Source organism: Anastrepha ludens, chromosome 5 (assembly GCF_028408465.1).
Source record: "Anastrepha ludens isolate Willacy chromosome 5, idAnaLude1.1, whole genome shotgun sequence".
Classification (NCBI taxonomy): Eukaryota; Metazoa; Arthropoda; class Insecta; order Diptera; family Tephritidae; genus Anastrepha; species Anastrepha ludens.
The window spans coordinates 18,948,375-18,954,374 of NC_071501.1; positions in this window are offsets into that span (position 1 = coordinate 18,948,375).

Here is a 6,000-nt window from a genome sequence, read left to right on the forward strand (position 1 = left end):
AAAACTGATGCTCTCTGGTGGCCACGATACAGTGGTGAAAAATCATCTGAAAGCAAAAAAACAAACGAAATTCCTAATCTACCTATACATCAATGGCTACCATCGTACGTGGCGGTTTTTATTATTATTATTATTATTATTTTGTTTTTTTTTTTTTGAGAAAATGGTGCAGGCTTGAAAAATGAGTTTGTGTTTTTACCCTTTTTTTGTTTTCGAAAGGCTTGAAAAAATATTAATTTTTGGAATTTTTAAAAATGGCTTTGTACGACTGTAGCCAATACATGTACAAAAATAAAATAAAAAAATTAGAATCGGTTCATAAGTCTTCGAGAAATCGAAGCCACCGAGTTTAGAAAAGTCGTTTTGAGAAAAACGAGTTTAAAGTTTTCATTGGCGGCGCTCAGTGAGAGCGCTCAGTATTAAGTGGCGATAGTTGAAATGATATGTAAAGTATAACTTCGTCAATTTTCAAGATTTTAAGCAAAATTTTTTTTTACATATTTTTGAATATATCTACATTTAGAAAATGCAAAAAAAATTAATTTAAAAAAAATTTAATTTTGAAAAATCACAGTGGTGTTCCCCCTTAATAGTTGAGACTATGCTCAGTAGTCCCTGCAAGTTTCACAATGAGTGCTCATAACTTTTCGCATTCAGTTGCATTCAAATGAAAATAAATGCCAGAAAAATCAAAATTTTCTTGAATTGCCAGTAGTATTGCAACTACACGAGAATCTCTAGACCAATTTTAATGATTCTTTCTTGATTTATTTGGCGTTTTACTTGAATGACTTAGACATTAATAGAATTCAGAAAATCCCGGCAGTAAAGAAGGAAAACTGAGACTTTCTTTTTAAATTATTATTTATAAAATGTTTACTTATATGGTTTTAAACTTTGAGCTCAAAGTTTCAGTTATGATCCAGTATTAAAAAAAGTATCATAACTGTATAAAGTTATGTGACACATGGTGCAAATGTAAGTGTAAAATGAAAGAAGAATGGCAATCCTTGCCAAAAAATGTGAAAAATGTGTTTTTTTTTTTATTTTCGTTCTTCACTACTTATAAATGGCGGATTTTAACTATTGGTTGATTAATGGATGTACTTTGGTGAACTACACTCCTTCATTATCCCATCATTGGTACTGTAAAAGGAAGTGAATGGTTAAAATTAATCTTAAGGCCGTGGATCGGAGCATAGAGAAATCTTTAAGATGCTATCTGAGCAGTATCCACTCCTTTTGGCACCTGAGAACGATCTTCTGCCCACAGTTTATTTGGAAGGAAATTTTATGTTAAATTTCCAGTGCGTGAGCAATAGATTAATCCAGAGTGCATTCGAAGAAATTTGACGTGTATTTTCTTAACCGATGAGTCCCAGAAAGAAATAGGATCTGGATAAAGTAGTCTGAAAGTAGCAGAATGGATAATTGTGAGAAGATGGAGCGGGAAACAGATTGGGGTGACGGCTGCACTGAAAGCCCTGGAGAACACGAAGAAAACCTCAAAGATTGTTCAGAATGTAAGAAGAAGCTTAATTCTGTTGCAAGATGGACTCTTTCTTCTTACTCTCCTTTCCTCCTTGACTTATCTACACTTTTCCTTCTCACAACTTCGCATGCAATGGGCTATTTAACCTGAGTGTCTTAGGAGCTACCTTTCTCTCGGTGCTTCTTGGCTCGCATTTCAAATTTCAATTTCAAGCCTGTGAATAGACTGTATACCGAATAGTATTTTTTTTAATGAATCCTATTTTAGATTTCTCGGTTTTAAAGAAAGATTTTTCTGTACTTTTCAACTCTATCTTTTAGTTTAGTTCGATGGGAGTTTGTTTATAACGGGAGTTTAAATTAAGTTTATAAATGCATTATTAGTTAGTTTTAGTAGTCAGTTTAAAATTATGTTTACTTGACTTTTTAAAATAAATAAGTAAAAACATGTTTACGGTTCTAAAAAAAGAAAAAAAATTCACAAAACAAGTTTTACATTTCCTCATGTGCGTAAGTACTGTTGCAAATAAATTTTAAGCAGCGCTGAAATTCGCTCTACCTGCTTATATGCAAAAGAATTAAGTGGCAGCGCTACCCTAAAGCAAACCCAGTACATTTAAATGGTTGAAACACCAGCTTTCATACCACAGTTACCGTTTCATTATTGATAAATGTACTTATGCGCGGTCTCTCGGTAGTCTAGCGTAAGTGCACTAGCCTGCCATCCCAGAGGTTGTGGGTACGAATACCACGTAAAGCACGATCATCGCACTTTTCCAAATTTACCTACTTAAAAAAAATCCAATTCCATTCCTCAACCCCAAAAACTTATCCTTACTCCTGTCTGCTTATTATATGCATTGTGGTTGCTAAAACAAACAAAAAATAAAGTTACACATTGCATCAGTGGCGCCAGCAAAAGGTAGCGGGCGACCGTTGTAATAGCGCAGACACACCAAATTTAACAAAGTCCTCAACCATCTGTGCGATCCTTCTGCCAGAAAAGTGTGAGACACAGATGGCGCTCCAAGCAGTAAGAAGCCGTTGTTCCTAAGCAACGACAGGTGGGCATTGCCAATATCTAGGACTGCTAGCGGCAGGCTAATCACCTACCCTGTCAGAAATCAAAAACAGATTAACGAAACCAACGCAAGACTGAGTCTTGTCGAGGCCGTTTGCTCCTGAGTGGAGTGAACAAGGAAAACAAAAAAAGTGTGTATTTCGAACCGGTTTAAAAAATCAATATTTCCAATTTTTATGTGGCCTATATTTTAATATGTATTTTTTTATTTATTTTATAATTTCTTTTTCTTTTGCATTATAAAATATATTTTTTTCTTACTACCCGAATTTCAAAAGAAACCCTTTTTCAAAGTGCGCAGTAAAAATTTTAAAAGTTTGCTTAAAAATGATTCCATAAAATCTGCATTCAAAATAAACATCAGCTGCTGCATTCCTAAGGTCAACCCCCTCTCGTCAGTGTTGCATAAAAATTTGCAGGTAATAAAAATAGATTATTCAAATACGTCAACTACTTGTGCTTAAGTGCCAACTCGTTCACAAATATTTACATAAATTCACCTTTTAGCCAAACATTGCCTTCACGCAGCGGCAGCATCCTTACCTCACTGCCATTAAAAATGAGCAGCAATAAGCCACACGTGCGAATTATCCCATTTCTCCTTGTTCTCGCTACAAAGCCAAAACCAAAACACACTCTTTCTACTCACCAACTGCTGGCTTGCATTCTCGGTGCATTCGCAATCAAGTACACATACGCGTACAATTACCGTACTATGCCTGCCAACAAACCAACACCACAGCCACACAATAACAATACACAACACAACACTCATTCGTTTTTTACGTTTTGTTTTCTTGGCTATTGTTTGCATACTTCGCGGCGCCAAAAATGGCAGTGGCAGCGATTAAGGCGTCTATGCATGCAACCGAGTGACACTTTCACTGCAAGCTTTCGGGGCATTTATTGTGTGCATAGTTATGAAAAATGCCTTCGCTTGTATCTATGTAATATAACTGTATATATGTATGTATGTGTGAATGTGCTTGCCAGAAATTGCACGAATGCCAAACAGCAGCACCCCGTTCCAAGGCAGCTGAGCGTATGTGCGAATGTGTGCGTGTATTCATTTTTTGCTTTACGTCGCTCTGTGTATTTGTACTGTGCTGGTGTGCGTGTATGTATGTATGCGCACGCTCAAGTTTCACTTATTTGCTGCGTTGCTGCTTTTGGCCACTGACGTTTGTCACACTCTTCCATTCATATATTTTTTTCTTCATAGGAAAACATCAAATTAAAGGAAATGAACAACAGAAGCGAGAATGCGAATACGGGTGTAAATGCGAGAAATGTGATAAAGTGGCATGCGGAAGTAGAGTGAAATATAGGCAAGCCAAGTATGGAAAATCCACCTAATCGTCGTCGTCGTCATCAAACGAGTGCTCACTCATTCACTCACGAAGCAACGAATAACGTGCGAATATGACGAATCATGTGAAATACACACGCACACACACGCATACCAAAACCTTAGGCAGAACTTTTCTTGGAGCAGGTAGGTGTTGTAAATTTATTTGTCAATTGTTGGCCAACACTCGCTGCTTTACTTAGCCTAATTCGTTCGTGCCCCACCATCGCACAGTGGGCGCACTTTGACAATAAATGGGAACTAAAACACTAAGTTATAAAATCAGCTCTTAACACTGTCCAATACATATAAGTATAAGTATAAGTATAAGTATAAGTATAAGTATAAGTATAAGTATAAGTATAAGTATAAGTATAAGTATAAGTATAAGTATAAGTATAAGTATAAGTATAAGTATAAGTATAAGTATAAGTATAAGTATAAGTATAAGTATAAGTATAAGTATAAGTATAAGTATAAGTATAAGTATAAGTATAAGTATAAGTATAAGTATAAGTATAAGTATAAGTATAAGTATAAGTATAAGTATAAGTATAAGTATAAGTATAAGTATAAGTATAAGTATAAGTATAAGTATAAGTATAAGTATAAGTATAAGTATAAGTATAAGTATAAGTATAAGTATAAGTATAAGTATAAGTATAAGTATAAGTATAAGTATAAGTATAAGTATAAGTATAAGTATAAGTATAAGTATAAGTATAAGTATAAGTATAAGTATAAGTATAAGTATAAGTATAAGTATAAGTATAAGTATAAGTATAAGTATAAGTATAAGTATAAGTATAAGTATAAGTATAAGTGTAAGTATAAGTATAAGTATAAGTATAAGTATAAGTATAAGTATAAGTATAAGTATAAGTATAAGTATAAGTATAAGTATAAGTATAAGTATAAGTATAAGTATAAGTATAAGTATAAGTATAAGTATAAGTATAAGTATAAGTATAAGTATAAGTATAAGTATAAGTATAAGTATAAGTATAAGTATAAGTATAAGTATAAGTATAAGTATAAGTATAAGTATAAGTATAAGTATAAGTACAAGTATAAGTATAAGTATAAGTACAATATAAGTATAAGTATAAGTAATTTGATAATTTTCTAAATACTTATTGAGCTCTTGTAGATATTACAAACAAACAAAATCGTATTTTATACTTACAGCCCTTGAATGTCATCCCGATTTTGAAATTTCCCTTATCATTAGTTTTTGTGATTTCATGATATAAAAATTCTCTCAAGCAACCAAAAAAAAACTTATAAGCTTGTATACATAGGCAGGATTGGAACGTGGAGAAAATGTGTAAATGAGACTGTCTTCTCTCCGTCTTCACTACTATTCACTATTTATCCATTTTCTTAAAACTTCTTGTCTTTTTCAAGTAGAAGTCTTGGCGATTGGAGCATGCAAAATACTTAGGCAAAGCCGTAGCGAGTCGGATATCAGCATTTTTCCTTTAGTCAAGCTGCAATCAAGGCTCTGATGACGCCTTGGTACAGATCTGAATTAGTCAACTCATGTAAGGTGCAGAATAAATCTCTCAGAGGTCTCGCCATCCCACTGCTTGTTGTTAAAGGGCATTTGCACGACTTATTTCTCATGAAAGGGCGAAGCTCCATTTCTGCATGTGCTATTGCATTTATCAGTATTTTGGACTCCAAGTTCCATAGTCGTGTAATGAAATTGACGGTTAGACTATCACATTTAGATGATTTTCCGATAAAAGCTGACCCAAAAGCAATCCCACAAACAGATTTACTTGTCGTCAATTTCGTGATAGTAGCTGTCAAACGATAATATAATTTCATAGATTTAGTTAGGAATATAGCATCGCTTACCTACATACAGCTCATCTATGCCTCTGTCAGGCATTGAGTGGAAAATTCACTGAAGGGCAATGAATGTAGCTATAAAACTTTTCATGTGATGTTTTGGCTGCTCAAGCAGGGAATAGTTACTCAACTGTAGGCCGTAAAAAAAAGTTCAAAAACTAGCAGTGATATGCAATATTTTTTAACTCCGGTTGGAGCGTAGGACCAGAACAAAAGTATTGAA